At 37.7% G+C, this 26,832-nt stretch overlaps 1 protein-coding gene and 1 non-coding gene across 2 annotated transcripts in view; both read right to left on the bottom strand.

Moving 5' to 3' along the window:
• Nucleotides 1–26,832, bottom strand: part of LOC119618300 (uncharacterized) — a 53,846-nt gene extending 27,014 nt beyond the window's left edge. The window contains exons 1-4 of the mRNA XM_073014151.1: nt 25,563–26,832; nt 21,579–21,653; nt 18,568–18,635; nt 11,762–11,832 (exon numbers count right to left, since the gene is read on the bottom strand). The gene's annotated coding sequence lies outside the window, so the exon portion shown is untranslated. The remainder of the gene's footprint in view (nt 1–11,761; nt 11,833–18,567; nt 18,636–21,578; nt 21,654–25,562) is intronic.
• On the bottom strand, nt 19,752–19,854 carry LOC119621961 (U6 spliceosomal RNA). The gene has a single exon (XR_005238595.1). It is a non-coding gene; the product is annotated as a U6 spliceosomal RNA (small nuclear RNA).

The following is a 26,832-nucleotide window of genomic DNA, read 5'->3' as shown; positions in this document are numbered from 1 at the left end:
ATTCTCAACCACACACTCATACGTTGCTACTTGGTGCAGATTACCTTTGTAGTGAATCATGTCTATTTTGATTGTTATTGATGTTACTTTGCATATAGTATTATTTTCTAATCTCGAAGGGGGCTTGTCTTGCCCTTAGGATATTGACCAGTATATTTTGTCCTTTTTTTTTTTATTATTTTATTTTTTTGAGATGGAGTCACACGCTGTTATCCAGGCTGGAGCACAGTGGCACCATCTTAGCTCATTGCAACTTCCACCTCCTGGGTTCAAGTAATTCTCCTGCCTCAGCTTCCCAAGTAGCTGGGACTACAGGTGCACACCACCATTCCTGGTTAATTTTTATATTTTTAGTAGAGACAAGGTTTCACCATATTGGCCAGGCTGTTCTTGAACTCCTGACCTCAGGTAATCAACCTACCTTGCCCTCCCAAAGTGCTGGGATTACAGGCATGAGCCACTGCACCTGGCCCTTTTTTTTCTTTTATAATGAAAACTTTCCCATGAGAATCAGATGATCAATTGTTTGCCTTTGTTTCCTTGTGAAGAATTTCCTTTCCATAGAGATATGGCATGATGCACATCTTGTTCTCAAGTTTCTTCCAGGGGACACTCAATGATATCATTGGGAAGGCTCCAGTCAAGTAGAGGTCTCCCTTCTTCCCAATCGAGATTCTTCATCTCAAAGTGATGCCCACCAAACGTCTTAATCCAGGTAGTCTCTTGCTTAGAAATTAATGAAATAAGAACTTTCTAGAGAAGTTAGAGGCTACTGATTGAGATGGTTTAAAGCTGTCCCTTATTAAATGTTTTACTCCAAGGCAGACATCAAAATGGCTAATAATTCCATGCCTGATGTCTGACTCACTTCTATGGGAATCTATACAAAACGTTTTATTTATGAGACAGAGTCTCACTCTGTTACCCAGGCTGGAGTGCAGTGGCTTGACCACTGCTCACTGCAGCCTTGATATCCCGAGCTCAAGCGACTCTCCTACCACAGCTTCCCAATGTAGCTAGGACTATAGGCATGCACCCTCAGATAACTGTTAATTTTTGTTTTGTTTTGTTTTGTTTTGTTTGGTAGAAGCAGTGTCTCACTTATATTGTGCTGGCTGGTCTCAAATTCCTGGGCTCAAGCACTGTTCCTGCCTCAGCTTCCCAAAGTGCTAGAATTACTGGCATGAGCCATCTCACCCAACCAGGTGTTTCATGGAATGGTTTGAGAGGCAGTATCTACACAGAAGCCAGAAGGTCTGTGTCGGAATTCCAGCTCTACCAGATACTATTAAATTTCTGTATCTCTGGTTCTTTATCTATGAAGTAGAATAATACCATCTACTTCACTGGGATATTGGGAAGATTAAACCAGGGACTGCACAAGAAGCACTTAGAAAAGTACATGGTGCATAGAGAGCTACAGATAAAATTTGCTTAGAAGCACGTAGAAGAGTACATGGTACATAGTGAGCTGCAGATAATATTTGCTATTGGCATAATGTTTACTGTTTTTTATATCTTGACAACTGTGTTAGGCAGGTGGCATTCCAATGGAAGTGGTCTATAGCTCACACTACTGAAAATGGCAGCAAATGGGGAGGGGGAGCGTATAATTTGTAGCTTACTTTTCTCTCTGTATGACTCAGTGGGCAACAGTCAGGTATGTACTACAATGTAAACAGCACCTCCTGGATTGAGTAGGTAGTACATAACCGACAAGACCAGCAGAGACACGCTGAGCCATGGAGCTGAAAACCCTGGACTGTCATTCATAAGACAAGCTGCAGCCAGAACTGTTCAGCTGACAAACTGGCAGCCATCCAGAAATACAGTTCTGGCTATATAGTGAAGGAAGGCAAATTTAGATTCTTTTTTCATACTGAGAAAAACATGAGCATTTGATTGAACAATTCTCCTCTATTAGACTAATTATTTTTAATTTCATATTTAAGTGCTAAAAGTACACTTAGAAGAAAAGATTTACTGTGTCAATGCCTCAAATAAGAAATAATTTGCGGCCGGGCGCGGTGGCTCAAGCCTGTAATCCCAGCACTTTGGGAGGCCGAGATGGGCGGATCACGAGGTCAGGAGATCGAGACCATCCTGGCCTACACGGTGAACCCCGTCTCTACTAAAAAATACAAAAAACTAGCCAGGCGAGGTAGCGGGCACCTGTAGTCCCAGCTACTCGGGAGGCTGAGGCAGGAGAATGGCGTAAACCCGGGAGGCGGAGCTTGCAGTGAGCTGCTATCCGGTCACTGCACTCCAGCCTGGGTGACAGAGCGAGACTCCGTCTCAAAAAAAAAAAAAAAAGAAAAAGAAAAACAAGAAATAATTTGCATAGTATAAAGTATTTTGTTCTATGCTAAAAGCTGCCAAGCTAAAATGTTTTTAATTTATACAAGGATAGGTGACATGTATGTCATATATTATTTTCCCTTTAAGCAAACTTATGATGAGACAAAATTATCTTCCATTAAAATTAAAGCCATGTGAAATTAAGGGCTACGTTGTTCTGCAGACTGGGCAACAAGTGCTGAGTCATAAGGTCAGTGAGAGTCGGAACAGTCAGGGAAGGCTTCATGAAGAGAAGATTGCCTGCCAGGTCTGAATGGATAAGGCTAGAGGAGCAGGAACTGAGAAGGCAGGAAGGGCAGCGGGTAAAACGGTGCTGGTGCTGCAATCTGCCCGATTAACTCTGAGGATAAAGTACAATGGCAGGGAGTTAAAAACATATGTCCATATAATAACCTGTAAATGAATGTTCACAGCAGCTGTTTTCATAATAGCCAAAAAGTGGAAACAACCTAAAGGTCCATCAGCTGATGAATGAATGGAAAACTGGTGTAGTCATGAAATAGACTATTATTTGACAATAAGAAGAAATAAACTATTGATATGGGCTACAACATGGATAAAATTCTGAAAACATTATGCTAAGTGAAAGAGCCAGTCAGAAAGGACTTCACATTGTATGACTCTATTTATATAAAATATGCAGGCCACACACATCTATGGAGACAAAAGCAGATGGTGGTTGCCTGCAACTGGGGTAGGTGGAGAGACATGGAGAAGGACTGCCATCATAGCTAAGAGATGTGGGGTTGCTTTTCAGAGTGGTGAAAATATTCTAGCATTGAATGTGGTGATGGTTACACAATGCTGTGAATATACTAACAGACACTGAGTTGTACATTTTAGATGGCTGAACAATCTGACATGTGAATTATCTCTCAGTAAAACTGTTTTTAAAATCCAATGGTAGGATCAAGATAATTTTCTCAACTCTCTATTTTGGATGTACATACTCTATCAGATCTGAATATTTCTATGCCATTGCAGTATATTTTAAATGAAAGGGAGATGAAGGCAATGCCTAACTTTTCAAGTAGTTTGTAAATTAACCTAAAGCATGTGCATTTCAAAGAACAGTATGATGGCTTTTCTGTACAAGTTAACCTAGAACCTATGAAACGAATAGGAACAGCTTCTGTGTCCATTCACAAAAGTGAAGAAATAAGAAAACTTTCTGGAACATTCCATTAAACATTCTCCTCTGACTTAATCTGGCTTGCCTCACCAAGGCAATAAGGAAATTATCTAAAAATACTGTTTAACAGGAAAAAAGTCAATTTTCTGTGAGGAATGATGTATAATTCTTAACGTTCCCAAGAGAAAATATTATAAGAGGTATGCAATTATTTTTCAAAATGGCAGAATAAAAGCCAGAGTTTAAGAAATTAGTACGTTATAAAGGTAGTAAAATGGTAATAATTAATTATAATGAAAATACAAAATCAATCTGTCCACTGAAATTAGTATCCTAAAACAGTTTATATTATTCAACCAGCTAAACTATAGACATGTTAAATTCCATACATACTTGACTTCCTACTTGAAATAATTTCTTCTTTGAAGCCCGTGTCTCATCCAAATTAAGATGACAATGTGATGTATCTTCCAGTAGAGACTCTGACATACGAAATTTTTAAGGTGACTGGCCAGTTGTTCTTGAAGTTGCCTTAGAGTCACCTGATAAAATATTTTTGTTACTAATTTTATAAATTGCTTTATTATTAAATTGTTAATATTTAACTCTAATATGCATACTTTGAAAATTATTACCACACACATAGATTCACTTTCTTTTCCTCATTTGTACACATTCTCCTTTATTACTGAATTCATGAGGAACACAGAGGTGTTATCTTCCTGCCAAATTGGTATTCTCTTACAAGACTGATTCAGCCTGCTATTCATTCATCTCAGACCAACTCAACCTGAGTTCCTCACACATTCAGTTGCCTGTTCAAATCCTTCCAACAGATTTCTATCTCAGAATAAAAGTAAAATTCCAATGGCCTTCAAGGCCCTAGGTAACATGGCCTCTACTTCCCTCCCTGACCTCAGCTCCTACAACTCTGTCCCGTATTCACTTCATTCCCACTCTACGTGAACTCTGCCACCCCTCATTACTCTGAAAATGGGGATTCAATGTCAAACTCACAAATCACAGACCGCTACAAGTATCTTTGTACTGGACAAAGTTATATCCAAATGATAGTCATTGAGACTTAAAATGTAAATTATGAGCTAATTATTAATAAAAATATTCAAAGTAAATTATAAATACCTACCAGTGGGAACATTAAATCAAATATTTTTTGCTAAAATTTACCACATTTATTCCAAATTGTGATTTTATAACAAGTAGATGTCTTTCAAATATTAAGTGGTCAGAAAAATACATAATGTGAGACTGACATATTTTCAGACTTAAGTCACATTAATATGAGTCAAAATAAAGTTATACTAACTAAAATACATAAAAGAGCCACTGAAGGAAAAGCACCACAAGACACAGCAACATACTTCAGTTCATCTGGGAAATCTAGAATTAAGTGTCAAAGTGGCTCACTTAATTGAATCTTAATTTCAAAATACTTATTTCAGGTACAAGCATTTCCGTTTATCTGCTTCATTGTGGTCTTAAAATGTGGCAACATAAAGACATTAAATTTGTTATCTCAGCAGTATAAGACTACATAGCTTATGAACATTACTCTGTAGCTACTACAATTTCATAGGTGACAATGTCTTTACTCAAAGAAAGCATCTGTCAGCTCTACCTTTTATTTCCTGGAAACAAGGTATGTTTCCAAGCTGATACAGTAAACATATTTTTTTAGTTTTTTATTAAAACAGCTTTGTTAAAATATGATTTCCATACTACATATTTATCTGTTTTAACATACAGTTCAAAGATTTTTAGTAAATTTACTAGTCGTGCAACCATCCCTACAATCCAGCTTTAGAACATTTTCATCACTCCAGGACAATCCCTCATGCCCATCAGCAGTCACGACCCATTTCCAGCCCCAGCCCTACACAAACATTCATCTTCTTTCTGTCCCTATATATGTCTTTTCTGGATGTTTCATGAAACAGAATTATACAGTATGATAAATACACTTTCCTCTATTTATTTTTATATTGAATTAGATTCAACATATAGCCACAATTAAATGTTTAAATTTTCTTTCTGGAAGGTTAAAAATATTTATCTTTCTTCATACTTACTTCTCCTCTGCTTCTTCTTTTACACGCTGAAACAGTTTTTCTTTTACAGAATTATATTCATTCATTAATTTCTTATTTTTCTCTTCTAGAAGATCTTTCTTTCCACTCTCAAGACAGCCTCCTTGGATATTAATTACTCTCTCTCTATCATTGCCTTCCTTATGAGCACCCTCTAGTTGTCGTTTAAGCAAGAGATTTTCACATTCTAGTTGACACAGTCTCTCCTCTACACAGTTGTGCTTTCCGGTGGATTGACTCGTTTAGCTTCCTCATTTGGATGCACCTGCTCCATTTCCTTTATTCGATGCTGTGCTTGCCTCTGGTGCATCTGCACACTTTCTAAAGCCAATGTCTTTTCCCTGAGAGCATCTCTTGTCTCATGGAGCTTACCTTTTAAGGTATTTAACTTCATCCCAGATTTAGAAAATTGTCCAGTAAGCAACTCATTTTTATCTTTTAGTTGAGAAATAGTAGAACTCATTTTTTTATGTACAGAAAAATTATATGCTCTCTGTAAAACGAATTCTAGGCTTTTTGTTTCTACACTTTCATTGTGCTCATCCATAGCAGCAGCCAGTCTAGAATGGAGGAATTCAACTTCAGCTTCCAGCCTGTCTGTGCGGTGTTTTTCCTTCTCCAATTTTGAATTCAGCCTTGTATTCGCAGCTTTGAGGTCATTAAGCTGTTGACAACACTGGGACATTTTTTTTGTTATTTTCTCATTGAGTCTTGCACTCTTTTCAAAGTTAGCATTTATTTCTCTAATACTTTTAATTTCCTGAATATATTCCTTTTCCTTTTTGAGACTGTCATTTTTTATTACATATAATTCCCATCTGAGTGTGGCAATATCTCCCTTCAACATGCAATTTGTATATATCACATCCTTCTTTTTTCCATAACTTTGAAAATCCTAAATAAAACAAAAGAAATTTTCAGCTAGCACTCAATAAAATAACATCATGGTTATCTCTGAAGTGAAAGAACAACCTGTACATTCATGCAATTAAAAGTTGCTGTAAGTGGATATCCAACTGGAGAAAAAGTTGAAGCAAAACCTTGAACCTTACAGAGCATAAATTTCAAAAAGTTCAAAAATTTATTTGAAGTCAATGAATCCATAAAACTAAAAACACATGCATACACACTGGAGAATTTTTAAGAATATCAGAATTGGAAAAGCCTTTCTCTGAACAAACTCAAAGCATAAAGTAAAATATTAAGTAATTTGACTAAATTAAAATATTGGAAAAAGGAAATTGCATTTATATTCTGATACCTAACCCAGACACCACCCTATAGTAAAAGCTTTACCTCCATGTGTATTTGGACAGATAAAATTTCTCAAAGTTTTAAAAGTTCTGTTTCTGGCCGGGCGCGGTGGCTCAAGCCTGTAATCCCAGCACTTTGGGAGGCCGAGACGGGCGGATCACAAGGTCAGGAGATCGAGATCATCCTGGCTAACACGGTGAAACCCCGTCTCTACTAAAAAAATACAAAAAACTAGCTGGGCGAGGTGGCGGGCGCCTGTAGTCCCAGCTACTCGGGAGGCTGAGGCAGGAGAATGGTGTAAACCCAGCAGGCAGAGCTTGCAGTGAGCTGGGATCGCGCCACTGTACTCCAGCCCGGGCGACAGAGCAAGACTCTGTCTCAAAAAAAAAAAAAAAAAAAGTACTGTTTCCCTGATAATATTGTATTGTGATTTGACTCAAAATTTTTTTAGTCAGTTATAAGAATTTCATTTACTAAATCATAAATCTAGACATTGTACTAAGCACTTCTACAAACATACATTGATGAACTTATTTAGTTATCACAATTCTTAAAAAGAGAGGTTAAAAATATAAGCAAGCTGCAGGATTTTCCCAGGGCTTCTGACTCTACTTCTAGTTCTCCACCAGATCACAGTTACTTCTGTGGTGTAAATATATCAACACAAAAACAGAGAAACAAAAAGACACAGGCATAAAATGTGTCTTCTGTCTTTGTCACCTGGATTCTCCATGAAATAGCCAGATCAAGAGGATGTGACCTTGTGGGGCTTCAGAAACAGAAAAGAAGCTTTCCCTTTTCTGCACTAAGCTATTATTTTCACCACTGCCTTTTATCCTTATTTTTTCATTTGGATTCTGGGATATAAAAAAAGTGAAGGTGCTCACTGAAACAGAGGGACCAAAGTTTACCACAACACAAGGAGCAGAGTGAAACTACTGAGTTGCTACTGCAGAATCCTGGAAAATGAGATGTTCCCCAAGTTTACATTCAGTTACCACAAAAGTTTATAGCTGGAAGATTTACAGTATAGTTGTATACTCTAGCCCCATTATCTACTTGATAATGGAAGTAAAACCAAGAAATATTAAATAATTCACCCAAAGCTCCTACGGTGGCATTACCTAGCATTTCATGGCACCAAAAGGGAAGATACAATTAAATACTGCTGAATTACATAAATTACCAGATAAATATATCAAATTAGTCAGATAAATTAAAAGTGTGACTTTGGCAAAGCAATTTAATGCCTCAGAGGATAGCGGGAGGCCTCATCTGCTTTCACTTTGAAAGAAGAAAATCTCTAGATTTTTGTCTTTAGAATACAATGTACAGAACTCAGCTTTCTACTATAGAGTCAAATGATAAATTTTTGGCTAAGGAGTTATGCTACTTATATGATAAAATTATACACATCAAAACTTACCATATTTTATTAAACAACATAATATAAAAGTGTGATTCATTGGGAGGCTGAGGCGGGTGGATCACAAGGTCAGGAGATCGAGACCATCCTGGCTAACACAGTGAAACCCCGTCTCTACTAAAAATACGATAAACTAGCCGGGTGCGGTGGTGGGCGCCTGTAGTCCCAGCTACTCGGGAGGCTGAGACAGGAGAATGGCGTGAACCTGGGAGGCGGAGCTTGCAGTGAGCCGAGATTGTGCCACTGCACTCCAACCTGGGCGACAGAGCGAGACTCCGCCTCAAAAAAAAAATTTTAAAAAAAGTGTGATTCAACAGAAACATTGGAGAGTGGTGATTTTTTAAAAATATGCAAAAGTATATGTATTTGTTTCCAAAAATATTTAAAATGACCATGACGGAGTTATAAGTTTAAACAGTTTGAGTCAAACAAATAAACTTCCATGCATGAAAGTACATTAAACAGACATCTTTGGCTGATAATATTTGTTGCAACTCTCAAGCCTGGATACATTTTCAAGTCTCTTCTCAGTCATTGTTTCCCTCCCGTTGTGTTACCATTTTATCATTTAAATAAATGTAATTCATCTTTAAATGAATACAGTAAGAAGAATCTAGGCCAGGCGCAGTGGCTCACGCCTGTAATCCCAGCACTTTGGGAGGCTGAGGCAGGTGGATCACAAGGTCAGGAGATAGAGACCATCCTGGCTAACATGATGAAACCCCGTCTCTACTAAAAATACAAAAAATTAGCCGGGGGCGGAGGTGGGCGCCTGTGGTCCCAGCTACTCGGGAGGCTGAGGCAGGAGAATGGCATCGGCCCGGGAGGCGGAGCTTGCAGTGAGCCGAGATCGCGCCACTGCACTCCAGCCTGGGCGACAGAGCAAGACTCCGTCTCAAAAAAAAAAAAAAAAAAAGAAGAATCTAGAGCTTATTTCTTTAGCAATTTTCTTGATGTTTAGCTGATTCAGAAGGTCACATGGTATATGGCTAAATTATTTTCCCAGGCCATGTGCTACTTGGAAGACTGATAGTGAGACTTAGGTTGACTAATGAACAAATATTATGAGAATGTTTTCCAGAACTGTCATTTAAATAGCAGCACTAATCTACTTTGACACATAATTACATATTTAGATAACCCCCACTGTAACTATACACATGAGATTTTCTTGAGTAGAAAACCAGAATGAATCAGATAATTTATAAAAAGAGAAGTAGCAAGTGAACCTCTTTCTTTTTATAGTTGAACTTTCTTTCTTCAAAGCCAGGAACTCTGCTTGTAACATGCCCACCTCATTCTTAAGCCTTTGCATATCTTGCTGTAAGTCTTCTAGATATCCTTTTGATGTTCTGTCACTACGGATTGGATAATAACTCACATTTTCTCATTCAGGTTTCATGCTTTTATAGCTATTAGCAGTGGGACTGTCATATGTGGCTCCCTGAAACATACTTGCCAGTCATCTTCTAAGCTTTAGACGAGCTTCTAAGTTCCATATGGCTTGTGGAACAAGCGCTGTATTGGATTTTTGCTTTTGTAAGTGTCTGTAACAGCAGAAATCCTGTGGCTTTCTATCTGTATCACATGCTTCATTTCTTTGGAGTGAGAAAACCACAAATCAAAAAGACTTTTTGGATCTCTAGACTGAGGCCAATGTCTAATTTCCAATTAGTGGTATTTTGGTTTGTATTTTTTGTCATTTGCATATCAAACTCTTGATCTTCTTTCATTTCAACCATAACTACTGGGTTCCTTAATTTTTCAATTTCTGTATCATTACAACAATTCTCTTCATCTCTGAGAAACAGGTTACATGTCTGGTTTGTTATAATTTTTACAGTCTGATTTATTTTCATTTGTGTAAAGCTTAGAAGATGACTGACAGGTGTGTTTTAGGGACCCAGAGTATAAATGCAATGAAAAGACATGTTTGTGATGGGCTCCTTCTGTTTAGGCAATGCCTGGGATACTACAGAGTTAGACACTCCAAGATGCATCTGCTTCCTTGCAGTCAGGGATATGATTCATCAGATTAGAGGGCACTCCCTTTAACTTTGTCCCTCTCCAGAGTTGCTATGTAAGAGCTCTTCCTCAGGACACACAGTAATTTTGGATTTTTCAAAACTTTCACCAATCTTCAGTTGAACTTCCTTGTAATGAATTTTAAAAGAAGTCTTGAATATACAGATAATACCCTCTTTATCACAATTCTTACTCAGTTCTGGTTCTTGAGACTTTTTTTTTTTTTTTTTTTTTTTTTTTTTGCAGGTGCAAAAGTGGAAAATTAATTTGCTTGTTTTGTTTCTCAGATGTCTTCTGTTAGGGTGCATGTTTTAAAACTAACTTTATTCTGAATTAAGTATGAACAAAAAATAGAAAATAATTAAAATTTAACTGTAAAACTTAATCTATGTTTTGCTACCCCTAAGTTACTGGATTATAACTAAGAAGTAAAAAATAATTTGCCTTGGCTTAACATAGGAGAAAAACATGAACCAGCAAGCTTAACTCTCACTGTTAGTTTGGACTAAACTTAATTCATTATGAAATCTTCCAGAAATGGGTTCACAGATGATATGTAGTATTCTAAAAGCTTTCTTTCTTAAAAGGATTTTGACCTTAACATACCATAAATAGTGAACCCCTACAGTAAATTCATATTTCTGAAGATTAACTGGAGAGTAGGCAAATGCTAAATTATTAGAAGCCAAAATGAACACCAATCAGAAAGAGAAGAAAATTTTTAGATTCTACTTCAAATGCTATACTGTAATGTGTGTGTTATCTGGATAGATTATTTCTTATATTCAGTTCTAATGTATTCTAAGTTCCACTAGTGACAGTGGAATAAAAGATTTTAATAACATTTACTATTTATGTTAAAATAAGAAAGTTATTGTTTGTACCCTGACACCAAAGTCCCATTCTGGAAGTCATAATTCTCTTAACAGGCAGTTGGGTTGATTGTATGACCCCATCCTCTCCCTGAACATAGACACTGAAGGCAACCAGAGACCAAAAAAAACAGAAGAAGTTTTTAACCTCAGCACTGGTGACCGGCAACATAAAACTGCAAAGTTTGAACCACTGGGAATGATGCCTCCTTTAGCAGGAGTTGAACTCAGTGGCCATCACTGTCCAATTGTTCATAATTTCTCTAGCTTAGTGATACAACTCCATTTTTGATGTTACTTTCTTTATTGTGAGGAAGGTTATAAAAATAAAAGAGCAAAGAGACTTCTGGAAATTTCTGGCCTCAAGTCCAAGGGTACAGATAGCTATGAGTTACTACAGACTGTAAGAATATTTTAAATTTTATAACTGGCTAAAATGTTTTAAAATTAAATATGAAATTACGATCTGTTGGATTCTAAAAGGATAGTTTAAAAGGTCACTTCATTTGGACTATGCTATGTTATTAAAGAAAAACCAACTAACCAACCAATAGCAAACCAGGAATTTAAATTGCTACATACATACCTGTGGCTGTTTACTTTCACTTCTTTCAAGCATTTCTTGGTTTTCCTCTGAAGCCACTTTTAAGTCGTGTTCTGCTGACAAATCCGTATGTTAAGATGAATGACTTAGAACAGTTAAAGACTATAATCTTTATAAAAATGGATATAAAACAACATATACTTTTATTTCATAAATGGAGAGTTTAAATGAAGCTTAATGTTTACTGGAATATTTACATTTTTAAGAAATACTTCTAATTATCTAAAACTTCAACAAACCACTTGGGGAGACACTAGATATCAGCAGGTTCAAGCCATGCAAAAGTCTCAGGGTCACCCACAAATTATTCCACCCAACATAAATAAACAAAACTGCTGGAAACAAAGCAAAATTTAAAAATACAGTGAAAACATATAAAGTAATACTTTATTCTCTACTTCATAATAGTATCTTTTCAACAATATGCTAAGTGAGTTATTTACTAATAATTTGCAAAATTTTGTTACCATTAAACCTTTATTAGTGTATATCCTGATTTTTACATCTGAAATGTTTTCCTCTACTATTCTGACAAATTTATTTCATGTTTTAAGACTCTGAATGTAGGCTGGGCACAGTAGCTCACACCTATAAACCCAGCACTATGGAAGGCCTAGGAGGGAGACCTGCTCGAAGCCAGGAGTTTAAGAGCAGTCTGGAGACCACAGAGAAACCCTGACTCTACAGCAACTTTGCCAGGCATGGCGGGGTGTGCCTGTAGTCCCGCAGCCTGGAGACCACAGAGAAACCCGGACTCCACAGAAACTCTGCCAGGCATGGCAGTGTGTGCCTGTAGTCCTGCAGCCTGGAGACCACAGAGAAACCCAGACTCTACAGAAACTCTGGCGGGCATGGTGGTGTGTGCCTGTAGTCCCAGCTACTTAAGAAGCTGAGGCGAGAGGATCCCTTAAGTCCGGGAGTTTGAGTTTGCAGTGAGTCTCGATCATGCCATTGCACTCCACCCTGGGTGACAGAGTAATAACTTGTTTCCAAAAACGAAAAAAGAAAAAAAGGCTCAGAGTGCTATGTGAAGTCCTCCTTGAATCCGGCTATCTTTCTGCACATATACAGGTGTCTCCTTCCTTGGGGACCTCTTAGTACTTTGTCGTTTTCTAGTGTCACTCCGCCATCTGAACTGTGCATCATGTCTTTCCATGTCTATCCCCCTTGCTGCTAGACTGAAGGAATCTTCTTCTTATAAACAGTCTTTATTTTACTAAATGTTTATGGAGTTCTTGCTAAGTGGTAAGCACTGGGGTTTAAAGAATGGGAAAAGAAGTCATCGGGGATGGCCTTTCTAGAGATCGTGCCTGAGCGGAGACTTAGACAGTGAGGTTCACCAGATTAAAGCAGGCAGAGGGCAGGAAAGGTAGCGCATGCCAGGCAGTGGCAAGAGAGGGAGAGAAGCCTCCCAGAGCGTATTTGTCTACATGAGAGATGGTGACAGGGGCATTACCAGCAGCTCAGTAATGCCAGAAAAAAGGGCAGAGAGAGAAGGGGCTGCAGATGGAGATTTGGGCAGAAGCCAGTTTCTGAAAGCCTTATATATACCAACTATTATTGTCATTTCGTAAATTTTTTTAAAAAGCAAAACAAATTTAAAAAGCATAATTCCAAGAAAAAGACCTACATTTTATTTTATCTTATCTTATTTGACTTGATTTTTATCAGAGATGGGGTCTCACTCTGCCACCCAGGCTCCAGTGTAATGTCGCTATCATAGCTAACTGCAGCCTCAAACTTCTAGGCTCAAGCAGTTCTCCTGCTTCAGCCTCCCAAGTAGCTGGGATTACAGGTGCAGAACACCACACCCAGCTACATTAAAAAAAAACAGACATGGGGTCTCGCTATGTTGCCCAGGCTGCTGGACCTTCTGGCCTCAAGGGATCTTTCTATCTCAGTCTCCAACACTATTGGGATTACAGGCAGGAGCCACCATCCCCAGCAACACCAATATTTTCAAATGAATAAAGTGGAGCTCCATCATTTTATTTTATCATGGATGGGTGAAAACCTTGTAATAAGGCTTGTATACTCCGTGGATTTGTGACAAGGAAACTATAGCATTAACTGCGGCTGAAGCCTCCCTTGTCTCCCAGTCTCTTTACATGGTTAAGAGTAGAGTAGCTGAGACTACAGGTGCCTGCCACCGCGCCCGGCTAATTTTTTGTATTTTTAGTAGAGACGGGGTTTCACCATGTTAGCCAGGATGGTCTCCATCTCTTGATCTCGCAATCTGCCCACCTCAGCCTCCCAAAGTGCTGGGATTACAGGCATGAGCCACCGTGCCCGGCCAGTGTGTTACCTTTTGCACCTTCTTCTTTTTACAAATTTGCAGGCTTCATAGCTGTTGTTTCTGTGAAACATGCAAGCTTGTTAGATATTCCTTCTGCAAAACATCATCCCTCTGCCTCCTTGCCTGGCAAAGTTTCACTCACTCTGCATGCTTCCCCTAAATCCTATCCATTTTTCAGAAGCTTGTGCTCATCACCACACATTTAAAGGTGGATGTCATCTCATGAACATAATAAATACCTAGTCAGTAATACCTATATGCTCCCAGGTGACATCTATCCTCCATTGATCCTCTACATAAGGGGTCAGCACACTACAGACCACAGGCCAAATCCTGCCTACCATATGTTTTATCTTAATAAAGTTTTAGGAGAGTACAGTCGGGCCTGCTCACTGACATGCTACCTATGACTGCTTTCACACTACAATGGCAGGGTTGAGTAGCTACAACAGAGACCACATGGCCTTCAGCTGCTTAAATCATTCTTGAAAAGAGAGAGTAAGAGAGAGAGACCGACCACATGGGCTAAAATATTTCCTACTTGGCCCTTTACAGAAAAAGCCTGCCAATCCCTGCTTTATACCCTGAACAGAGTGCCCTAAATCTCAAATCTAATCTAATGCCTCCCCTACTCATGATTTTCCAGTGAATTTCTAGACCAAACACTGCTGGCTCCCTATCCAGGAGCAGTTCCTTATTGTTGCTTGCTGGAGAAACACAAATCTATTTGGATATTTATTATCCCAATACCCCTCCCCAGCTTCAAAAGAGAAATGATTATTCTAAGCTAATCACATTTGCTTTCCCAGTGCCTGGTTTAGGAATGCGCATGTGGTGTGACCCAGCCAATAAAATATTACAAAAAGGGCCAGGCATGGTGGCTCATGCCTGTAATCCCAGCACTTTGGGAGGCCAAGGTGGGCAGATCATGACTTCAAGAGATCAAGACCATCCTGGCCAACATGGTGAAACCCTGTCTCTACTAAAAAAAAATACAAAAAACTAGCCGGGTGAGGTGGCGGGCGCCTGTAGTCCCAGCTACTCGGGAGGCTGAGGCAGGAGAATGGCGGGAACCCGGGAGGCGGAGCTTGCAGTGAGCTGAGATCCGGCCACTGCACTCCAGCCTGGGCGACAGAGCGAGACTCCGTCTCAAAAAAAAAAAAAAAAAAAAAAGAAGAATACAAAAATTAGCTGGGTGTGGTGGCAGGCGCCTGTAGTCCCAGCTACTTGGGAGGTTGAGGCAGGAGAATCACTTGAACCTGGGAGGTGAAGGGTGCAGTGAGCCAAGATCATGTCACTGCACTCCAGCCTGATGAGAGAGCAAGACTCTGTCTCAAAAAAAAAAAAAAGAAAAAAAAAAAAATTACAAAAAGTCCCCTGCATACTTCTGAGTTTTCTCCCAATTTAATAGACACATGTGAAGAAAAGCAGCCCTTCCAGCTTTAGATACTATCTTGTGAGAACATCATGTTTAGAGCTGTTGCTAAGTAGCCAACCATGAAAGGAGAAATGAACAAGATACTGCCAACATCATAGCTGAGAGAGGAACAAGTGGGATCCAATTATATCACTGGACAACCAAACGAAGTCTGGTTCTTATGGTTTTGGCCACTGTTAGCTAGGTCTTCTAGTATTTGCAGCCAAAAGCATTCTACCCGAGAAGTTTCCCCTGGCCTACAGGATAAGATCTACTCATTTCTATACTATTAAAAGTCTTTTATTGAACTTGTTTCTAGACACAGGTAAAACAACAACAACAAAATCTTTGCTAAGCTTGCCTTCACCGGCACATGCTGCACATAATAAATACATAATAAATAATAACTATAAGCTATTTTCACCTCATTACCAACCACTCCCATATAATTTTTTTTGCACTAGTAAATTTGAACTGCTCATAAACTCTACAAAGTTCACGCAGGTATCCTACGTTTTAAAATTGCTCCTCCTTTTTAAAAAACTTTCATTCTTCACGGCTGCTTCTTCTGTCAAACATGCAACTTGTTAGATATTCCTTCTGCCAAGCATCATCCCTCTGCCTCCTTATTGGTGAAGTTCCACTCACTCTGCATGCTTACCCTAAATTCGACCCAGATTTTAGAAGCTTGCATTCATCACCACAAATCTAAAAGTGCCTGGCACATACTGAACATAATACATACATAATAAATTATAACAATAAACTCCCAGATGACATTGGGCACACAGTAAGCACTACATAAGGTAGTAAATAAATGACAATGGTATTCACAGTCTCCTAACTGTATTTTTTAAATGGATTTTGTAACATTGGAAAAATGCTTAGTCCACAAAAGACACGATAGTTATTTTTTAAGTGGAAAAGTGTATGAATGAATTAAAATACTTTTTCTTAAAAATTCTGGTAAAAAAACACAAAAATTAAATAGTTATCTGTATTCTGAGTACCTTAAAGACAAAAACTATTCAATTCCATCTTATCTGCTGTGATTTGCCAAACCTAACTTATAGAAGTAGTTTGATAAATATGTACTAAATTAATGGTGTCTTTATACAGTTCAGATTGTACAATGCATTTGGTGTTATATTTTTGTTTTTGTGAACCATTTTTATAATTTTATTATATTTTTTGAGCCTCGAGTTTGGCTAATGTAATATTTATTATGATCATCTTTTGCCTAATGGTAACAGACTTTTTTTTTTTTTTTTTTTTTTTTTTGAGATGGAGTCTTGAGTCTTGCTCTGTCACCCAGGCTGGAGTGCAGTGGCACAATCTTGGCTCACTACAATCTCCACCTCCTGGGTTCAAGCAATTCTCTTGGCTTAGCCTCCCAAGTAGTTGGGATTACAGGTGCTTGTCCCCGTGCCTGGCTAATTTTTGTATTTTTAGTAGACATGGGGTTTCACCATGTTGGTTAGGCTGGTCTCAAACTCCTGATCTCAAGTGATCTGCCTGCCTCAGCCTCCCAAAGTGCTGGGATTACAAGCATGAGCCACTGCGCCCAGCCTGGTAACAGACTATCTTGTTCCAACAAAATTAATATTTTAATTGTTCAGCACATTTTTAAAAATAGCTTGTTCTAAGAAGTGAATATACCTCATGAGGTTCCAACTTATGGAGAATGAGGAAAAAATAGACCTTGTTTGTATAAGCATACGTAGCATAACTTCTGCTTCTTGTAAAGGAGTTACTTTCCCATCTTCTGCATTCAGTAGGTATCTTCAAAAATAATCTCCTATTTGTATGGGTGCACACTGGCTCAGTTTTATGGTTCTTATTTCCATTTGTTTACGGTATCAGAAAGGGATTGTTGAGCTCCCAGTTCTGAAGAGAGTTACTTTCTTAGTGACACAGACTCCTGTGTAATACAGTTGACCCTCAAACAACAGAGTTTGAACTGCAGGGGCCCACTGAGATGCAGATTTTCCTTCTGCCTCTGCAACCCAGAGACAGCAAAACCAACCTTTTTTCTTCTTCCTCAGCCTAATCAACCTGAAGATGATGAAGATGAAGATCTTTGGGAGGATTCACTTCTGCTTTATGAACAGTAAGTGCATTTTTTCCTTTTCTATGATTTTCTTTATAACAGCTTCATTTCTCTAGCTTACTTTATTGTACAAACATAGTATCTAATAATGCAGCACACACCACATATGTGTTCATGGACTGTTTATGTTATCAGTAAGGCTGCCAGTCAATGGTAGGCTATTAGTTAAGTTTGGAAGGAGTCAAAGTTATACTCAGATTTTCAACTGCACAGGGATCAGAGCCACTAACCACCTTATTATTCAAGAATCAACTATAATTAATATTTATTTACAAAATACAAACCATTTATTATAAAAATTAAATAGAAGATCCATTTGCATCACAAGTCCAATTTGTAATAATGTGATTATAGAGGAAAATAAAACATACTAACTTAAAAATCTAATTTTTTATATTTACACAAAAATATCATGTAGAATTTCAGGGAACATAAGTAGGTAAATGCATGGTTTTCAGACAATACTGCGAGATTATGAATTAGCTACAACTAACTTGTTAATTCTGAATTCTAAACTGAAGAAATTAAATTTAAAAATTAATTTATATACATATATATTTAAAACTGCTCTTTTATGATTAAAACTATATAATCTTACTTTTTTTTTTTTTTTGGAGATGGAGTCTTGGCTCTTTTATCCAGGTTGGAGTGCAGTGGTGCGATCTCAGCTCACTGCAACCTCCACCTCCCAGGTTCAAGTGATTCTCCTGCCTCAGCCTCCTGAATAGCTGGGATTACAGGTGCCTGCCACCACGCCTGGCTAATTTTTGTATTTTTAGTAGAGACGGGTTTTGCCATGTTAGCCAGGCTGGTCTCAAACTCCTGACCTCAGGTGATCCACCTGCCTTGGCCTCCCAAAGTGCTGGGATTACAGGTGTGACCCATTGTGCCTGGCCTATAATCTTACTTTTTAAAATCAATAAGACCACCAAGAGAAAGGAGAAATTTACTATAAGAAATCTTACCTTGACTGTCGTTTTGAAGATCATTTTAAAGTATCTTATTTTTATGTTCCAAAATTTGTTGTTGGATGCTATGCATAATAAATGTAATAAATAAAATTACTATTTTAATAGTGATATGAAAAATAATTACCAAATATATTAAATTCTTAAAGCATTTCAGACAATATAAGAGCTAATATCAGAACTCTAATGTCCTATACACTTTAAAATTTTAGGCTCTATAAACTTACTAAGCTTCTGATTAAAGAAGAAAAACATGAAGTACTCATAAACTGAGAGAAGCGTAGCTCAGTAAATTAATTCTAGTTAGCTTAACATCCTGGAAAGTGTCCTGCACTCAGAGTAAGTCCTCACTCTGTAACCCATAGGTATTTTGTTTTTAGACCAGTTGCTTCTCTTAGGCTCCATGGCTTTTTCAAAAAAATAAGGATTTTACTACCTTACTTCACTAGGTTGTTAGGAGAATGTAATGAGATAACGTGTTTAAATATTCAGAGAAATAGTAAAGCAATGGAATAATTTATTCTTGAACTGTATTGCTGAAACAATTTTGGAATCTCAAAACCTGATGGGCGTTTTTTCATAAGTTCTAATATTTGAATGTCACAGTTTTCAGAAAATGTTACTAAGTGCTAATTTTGGTTATCAGTTCTATTCATTGTGGCTTGTAGTTCAGGGCATTTTAGCTAATTCAAAACTTGTAACTAAATTTATATATAAATATATTATTATCTCATTAAAATAATTACCTAATTGTTCACTATTCCTGAGCTCATCAATCACACCAAGGGCAGAAAACTCATAAATGTCAAAACCTGACTTGGATAACTACCATTCCTTCTCTACTTCCTCAAACTCAGAGCCAGCAGGTCTGTGTTAGAGGCTGCATCTTCTTGGTCCTCTCCAACTGACATACAAGACAAAACCTGGCTTGTCTTGTTTTTTGGTTCCATGAAAGAGATGCAAGTTAACATTTCCTCATTTCCAAGTCCTGGACTAACAACATATTTGCATGTACCATCCCATACTCAGCGCTGTTCTCATTTCACAGATCACCTTACGTGAATACTTTTATAACAACAGTAACAACAATTTCAATATTAGATGTCTCCTGTTTTGGTCTGACTTGCACTGTTTCCTTGGAGCTAGTTAACAAATAGTCAAATGACCTTCTTGGGACTGTGCAAAATGTGGAATGCTTTCTGAATCTGTGTGCCATCCTTAGGCAGCAGCCATGCTTATCTGCTCTGTATTGATCCAGTCTTAGAATATGTGCTGCTGAAACAAGTATAAAGCCCTGTTTTATACATGGACACTCATGAGTCATGGATGAGCTTAGCTCTGTTAAATCCAAATTACCTACTTTAGATACAGAGAATTCTATTGAATGACCTCCTGTGAGGTAGAATTTTAAAATATTTTAAAAACTTGAAGTAGAGATGCAAGTAGCCTGAGAGATTTTCATTATTATGGAAACACATTACTTGAGGGGCCAACTGCAAGTTGGTGCCCACAACTCTATTGAAGGATAATGTGGAGCCTTCTGCTATCTAACAAAAGCTGCCACACCAGACAGAAAAAAACCTCAAGGTACAGATGTGATAACAAAAGGGAAAGGGAGCTCCGATCTCTTCCTGCAACATTATTTGAACGTCCCTGACTGCTGAGAACAAGCCCAACTGAATTTGCTAGAGAAAAGATGAACACAGGTCTCAAAGGATAACTTACCATCAAGGTCTAGGCTCAGCCTAGCTAAGAGGTGGGCAAGAAATAAGGTTTTTAGTGTTACGGCAGGGGTCGCTTTACTTACTCTGTGTGTGGGTAAAGCCAGGAGGCCTTGCTGGCAGAGCAGCGTGCTGGGAACAATGGCTGAACGTATGTATAGGAACTAAAAAACACAGTGGCTGTGAGCTTTGTGTGTGAGTCACACGAAGAGTGAGGGATCTGAGTCAGTAAAGGCATCACAAGCCACGCGCGGTGGCTCACGCCTGTAATCCCAGCACTTTGGGAGGCCGAGGCGGGCAGATTACAAGGTCAGGAGATCGAGACCATCCTGGCAAACACAGTGAAACCTCGTCTCTACTAAAAATACAAAAAAATTAGCCAGGCGTTGTGGTGGGCACCTGTAGTCCCAGCTACTCAGGAGGCTGAGACAGAAGAATAGCGTGAACCCAGGAGGCGGAGTTTACAGTGAGCAGAGATCACGCCACTGCACTCCAGCCTGGGCAATAGAGCAAGACTCTGTCTCAAAAAACAAAAAACAAAAACAAAAACAAAAAAACAGTAAAGGCATCACTGTAGCTGTGAACTGTGTGTGAGTCACCACAAAGACTGAGGGATCTGAGTCAATAAAGGCAACACCATAGCTGTGAACTGTGTGTGAGTCACCACGAAGAGTGAGGGGTCTGAATCAGTAAAACCATCCTGGTGGCAAAGGTCAATCATTACCAGATTGCAGGACCAGTTACCATGGCAGCAATACAGCAAGTGAATCAATGGAAACCACAGAATGTTTAGAATGGCCTTTCTCCCCCAGTTTTCTGACTTGTAAAGCAAGATTGTCTTCCTTGGACTTAGGGAACCCCTTAGCTTTTTGAAAAATTCAAAGGATGAAGGCATAGGAGATAGCCCCAGGGGACAATGCAAGACTTTCTGCTAAACTGGGCATTTCAAGACCCAATAACTAATTAGAAAAGCCAGGCCAGGCATGGTGGCTAGCAGTTTGGGAGGCTGAGGCAGGAGAATCTGTTGAGCTCAGGAATGTGGGCAACATAGTGAGACCTTGTTTAAAAAAAAAAAAAAAAGAAAGAAAAGTAAAAGATGTGACACTATTTATATCTCACATGTAAGGTTATACTTGGAATAAAATGAACAACACTGAGATCCCTAAGGATAAAGGTCTTTAAAAGTCCTGAAAGAATCTTACACTCATTGCTACTTCTAACTAGTCTAGCTTTCTGTTTGATTTCTGGCTAAAAAGTGGACTAATTATCAACAGCATGTACATTTACCTGGTTCTTTACTAAAAATTCCACCATTTGCTGTCTCTTACAAATTATAGCAAGCAAAAGTGGTGTATTTCCCTCCTGTAAGAAAGCAAAAACAATTTATAATTCACAAAATTGCATATTTCTCAACTGAACTAAAAATCTCCTATAAGATGCTATGAATTTAAACATACAATATAGAAAGAAAGTAAATGCAAAGCAGTCCCTTCCTTTTCACTCCTCTGTGCTTTACCACACACTGCCTTGCAAACACCCCTCCTCTGCCTCCCCACGTTAACTTAGATCATCTCCAAACCTGACTTTATTTACAAGTCCCCAAAATCCTTGATTCTATCACAGCTTTTAGCACAATATGTTGTAATTATTTCACTGTTTCCCACTGAAACCAAGAGTTTCTTGAGGGCAAGAGCTGTGTCTTTTTTCTTTATAACCCTAAAACCTAATACATAGTAGCAAATGCTTTAGGTTTTTAAAATAAATTAATGATGTAAATTATTATCTTTAGAGCAGTGTTTCTTAAACTATGTACCAAAGAATATTTGTTTTACCAGAAGAACTGTATCCCAACAGAAAGATGAGATGATCATCTGCATTTGACAAGTATTACAAAACTGTACTATACGGCCAACAATCAAGAAATCCCTTCAACTTTGCCTAATCCCAATTTGACAATACTTTTTGTGACAAATATTAACATTTCAGGAACTAGAGTTTCGGGGATACAGTTGCCAGAACTTCCAAATTCAGGTGGAGGTTTCCTCTGGGTGGTACAAACTTGCTTGATTTACGTCTATCAATGGTGTCAGGATCCCAGATCCCAATGTCAGGCACTCCTGATTCAAATGGGTCACTAAGGAAATGAGCTCTGAATTAAGAGACTGGCTTCAAATGCACTTATTTTCATTATTATTAAATAGTCCATGGGATTTCTCCTAATACAAGAGGATAGATTTTTATCTTAATTGTTAGAAAGCTCAGTATATTCTGTGTAAGAGAGACAGGTTAAAAATGTTTGAAAACAAATATTAAAAAAGCAAAGCTCAGTAAGAAATTTTATTGTCAATTATAATGATAATCCTGGGATGCTAATGCAACTTTACTTTTTAAATCCATTTGTATTGATTTCCATTTAAATTGCTATTTAACATTTTTTTACTTTAAGCAAAATATAAATCGGAAATGAAATTACAATGGATTATCAATAAAAATTTTAATATTGATGTATATGGCTTATTTCTAGCATAATAAAAGCCAATAAGTCACTTGCATTTTTAAGGGACATTGCTGAGAAGAATGATATAGTGTCTGCAATATTCATAAACTAGCCAACTCTCACCAGGAATAACCTAAAAAGGCTTCTAGGCATTCTTACAAGCAGACGACTATTTGTGGCGTATATATTTAAAAAAAGAGTTAAAAAAAACCTTTTGAATTCTAAAATTCTACCCCACAATTGAGGGATTTATAAACTATAGACTATATAACCAATATACACCATCTTGAAAATCTTGAAATCTTTATGAAAATATAATATAAAACAGAAGCTGTAAACTCAAATACTTATAAGGATGGAGGAGGTTACCTACATAAGTGAAGTACTCAGGTGGGCACAGTGGCAAACTGGAGAATATGTGCCTCCTACACAGGGCAACCTCTGCACAGCAGACCAAGCAGTGATGGGGTTTGGGGGACACCAGATTTGATTCTTAAGACAAGCCTGAGGTCCAGATTCCTGCATGAGTCTGCTAAATTTTACATGTTGACTCAATTTAAAGAGGCAAATAAACAAATCTATGTGCCACATTTAGTTAGACTATAGCCTTTGTGTATTTATATTTTCTATGAATGTGTTACTAAATGACTTTGTATAAACCAAGTATTTGCGTGTGAAACTTTTTCTTTCTCTAGTATCATGTTTTATATAAAAATCAGCCCCTGATATATATATATATATATAAAATAAAAGTTGCTGTTAAGACTCATAATACCCACCTTAAGAATTTTCCCAAAATTTATTCATTTGAAATCTGTTTGTATACCATTTTCCCAGATTGTTAACCAAATAGATAATTAGTTCATAAGACTGCTGAAACGAACTTATTAAAAGAATTCCTATAGTATTCTCATTGACTTCATGGATTTCAGTGTTTAAAACTGACATCCTGATTATGCCAAAGCTCCATAAACTTAACAGACATACTGAGATAGTCCATAATACAACTTCAAATGATAAAAAAAAAAAGGTTCAGGATTTGCTACTAATCTAAATGAGAAAATTTCACTTGTAATGAACATTTGTTGACACATAATCACTTGAATGGTAACAAAGGAACATGAAATTGTGAAAGGGTCAGCCTTTACCTGTTGAAAGACTATCCACAAGAAAATTGCTAAAGACTCTCTGAACAGCAGTGAATGATTCATGGTGGGAAGGAAAAGGTGTTATTCTGTAAGCTGAGAGATATTGCCAACAATATTTTCTTTCACTTTCTGGTCACAAACGCAGAGAAAGACAGATAAGTCAGGCTAACGTTATTGGAAAGGAGAACTGTGAAGAAAGTAGCACCTATCAAATGCCAACTCTTCTAGAGATTTCTTATGTTTTTGAGATACGGGAATTTATATACTGCACTTATCTATTCTGTGGTTCTTAATCAGGAGTATATTCAAACCCTGAGGTATTTTTTTTTCTTTTTTTTTTTTTTTTTTTTTTTTTTTGCTGTTGCTGTTGTAAGAGAAAAGAGTCTTACTGTGTTTCTCAGGCTGGACTCAAACTCCTAGGCTCAAACAATCCTCCCACCTCAGCCTCCTGAGTAGCTGGGACTATAGAAACCTGCCACTGTGTGTGGCTTCAAGAAAATATTTTTAACCATACATTTTCAGACTTTATTAGCTCAGTTACATCAAAATCTTCAGGGGAAAGCCTACATATGTAGACTTTTAACAAAATTCCCCCAGGTCACTGTAATGCACAATTCTAGCTGAGAATTACTGCAGTAGACAATCACTTCAGTTTCATCACTCACCCACACAGTCAATATCCTTTATCAGCTTGAGATGTGGCCAAAAAGAGAAAAGAGTATGAGGTAGAGTTATTTATTAATACTCCAGTTAATTTTCCTGGGTATGGGTAGAACAGGGACAAGTAAACTCAAAATCCCACTTGATTTAGTTATTTATAAGTTCCGTATCTCCCACCTTCCCACCAAGACATTCTAGATTTGAGAGGAGAGCTTAGACTCTTAGCTAAGTGGCTGTTTTTGCTAGGATGGGTAATAAGTCAGTCACTAATTTGTTCCATCCTTTGCTGAAGTGTTTCTCACTTCATCACCATCTATCCATGGCCAATCTGGTTTCCTCAGAGTCCTCTAAAAATTAACATTTAGGCAAGTTTCAATTACTGTGTTTACCAAACCAAAAATGATTACCCCAAAGCTGAAGAGCACTTTATACATAAACTGGAAAAACAACAAACTAAAAAACAAAACCTCTTATTGGCATTTTTCCTCATTACCTAATTTCCAAGTGACCTACATGTTTTTGATTGCTCTCCTTTTCCCTCCCCATTTTTCCCTCTTAAACCTTGCACTGAAAGGCACATCAGTTTTTTTTGAGAAAACTGTCAGCAGCAGCAAGTTGCTTTAGTTTTGTTCTGAGTTTTAAGATAAAGCCTATTTCCAGGGTAAGTTCTTTTCATGTGTGTTTGTTTTACATAATTAGAAAAAAATACACCTGGGGTAGGAAACAGATACTTAAAGAAGTCTTCCCTTGAAAAATTCACAAATATTTCCCATAAGTGCACTAAACAAGCTGTGCCCGCTAATGCTTCTTTAAAAGTATCAATATTTAAAGTAAAATCTTAGACAATTCAGTTATTTTGAAATATTTTCATTCAGAAATGCCTGATCTTCCAAATATGAAAAATTGACTCTTACCTATGTCAATGTTAAAACAAATATTTTGAAAAGAAAGTTGACTGATCTATACCTTGTTTAGTGCTTCAATATTTGCATGGTGGGAAAGCAGTTTTCCTGCCAGTGAACTCCCCTTATTACACACATCATCATGAAGAACAGTGTTGTCGTAGACATCCTTAATGATTAATATCATGAAGAGCAGTGTTGCCGTAGACATCCTTAATGTTTAACATCATGAAGAGCAGTGTTGCCGTAGACATCCTTAATGTTTAACATCATGAAGAGCAGTGTTGCCGTAGACATCCTTAATGTTTAACATCATGAAGAGCAGTGTTGCCGTAGACATCCTTAATGATTAACATCATGAAGAGCAGTGTTGCCGTAGACATCCTTAATGTTTAACATCATGAAGAGCAGTGTTGCCGTAGACATCCTTAATGTTTAACATCATGAAGAGCAGTGTTGCCGTAGACATCCTTAATGATTAACATCATGAAGAGCAGTGTTGCCGTAGACATCCTTAATGATTAACATCATGAAGAGCAGTGTTGCCGTAGACATCCTTAATGATTAACATCATGAAGAGCAGTGTTGCCGTAGACATCCTTAATGATTAACATCATGAAGAGCAGTGTTGCCGTAGACATCCTTAATGTTTAACATCATGAAGAGCAGTGTTGCCGTAGACATCCTTAATGTTTAACATCATGAAGAGCAGTGTTGCTGTAGACATCCTTAATGTTTAACATCATGAAGAACAGTGTTGCCATAGACATCCTTAATGTTTAGATTGGCACCATGTTCCAGCAGAATAATGGAACACGTCTCTTCCTGGCAATGTACAGCCTATCAGTGTTAGATGAAAAATTAGACTATAAATTCTAAGAATTCAAAATACATATTCCACAGATTTCACCAACCTGTTATATTTAAATGAGATAAATTCATTTTAATTCTATGTATTTAGTGAAATCTATTTCATGCCAAAAGACTTGGCTACTATACACCTTCATTAAAGGCATCCTGTTTAGTCTGTCACAGATGTCAATCTGGCATTTTCTGCTCAGCAAGAGAGTGAGCACTTCCACACAGTCATGCGCACAGGCCAAATGTAGAGCAGTCCTATGAAAGCGAGAGGAGTTTTCAGGAAATTATAATGCAATATCTCAAAACCTACACTGGTTTATGTAAGTGCAAACATTGAACAGCATGTTATTCCTCTGCCTTCAAAACAAATAATTTTCTTTTGAAGAAAGTACAATATTTATTAGCTCTTATTGCTCACTACCTTAATGAAACAGCAGCCTATTTGGATAGAATGAGCTTGGTGTTTGGATTCA

Source organism: Chlorocebus sabaeus, unplaced genomic scaffold (assembly GCF_047675955.1).
Source record: "Chlorocebus sabaeus isolate Y175 unplaced genomic scaffold, mChlSab1.0.hap1 unalloc_scaffold_299, whole genome shotgun sequence".
Classification (NCBI taxonomy): Eukaryota; Metazoa; Chordata; class Mammalia; order Primates; family Cercopithecidae; genus Chlorocebus; species Chlorocebus sabaeus.
The sequence above is the reverse complement of the archived record's forward strand: the minus strand, read 5'-3'. Positions and strand labels throughout refer to the sequence as shown.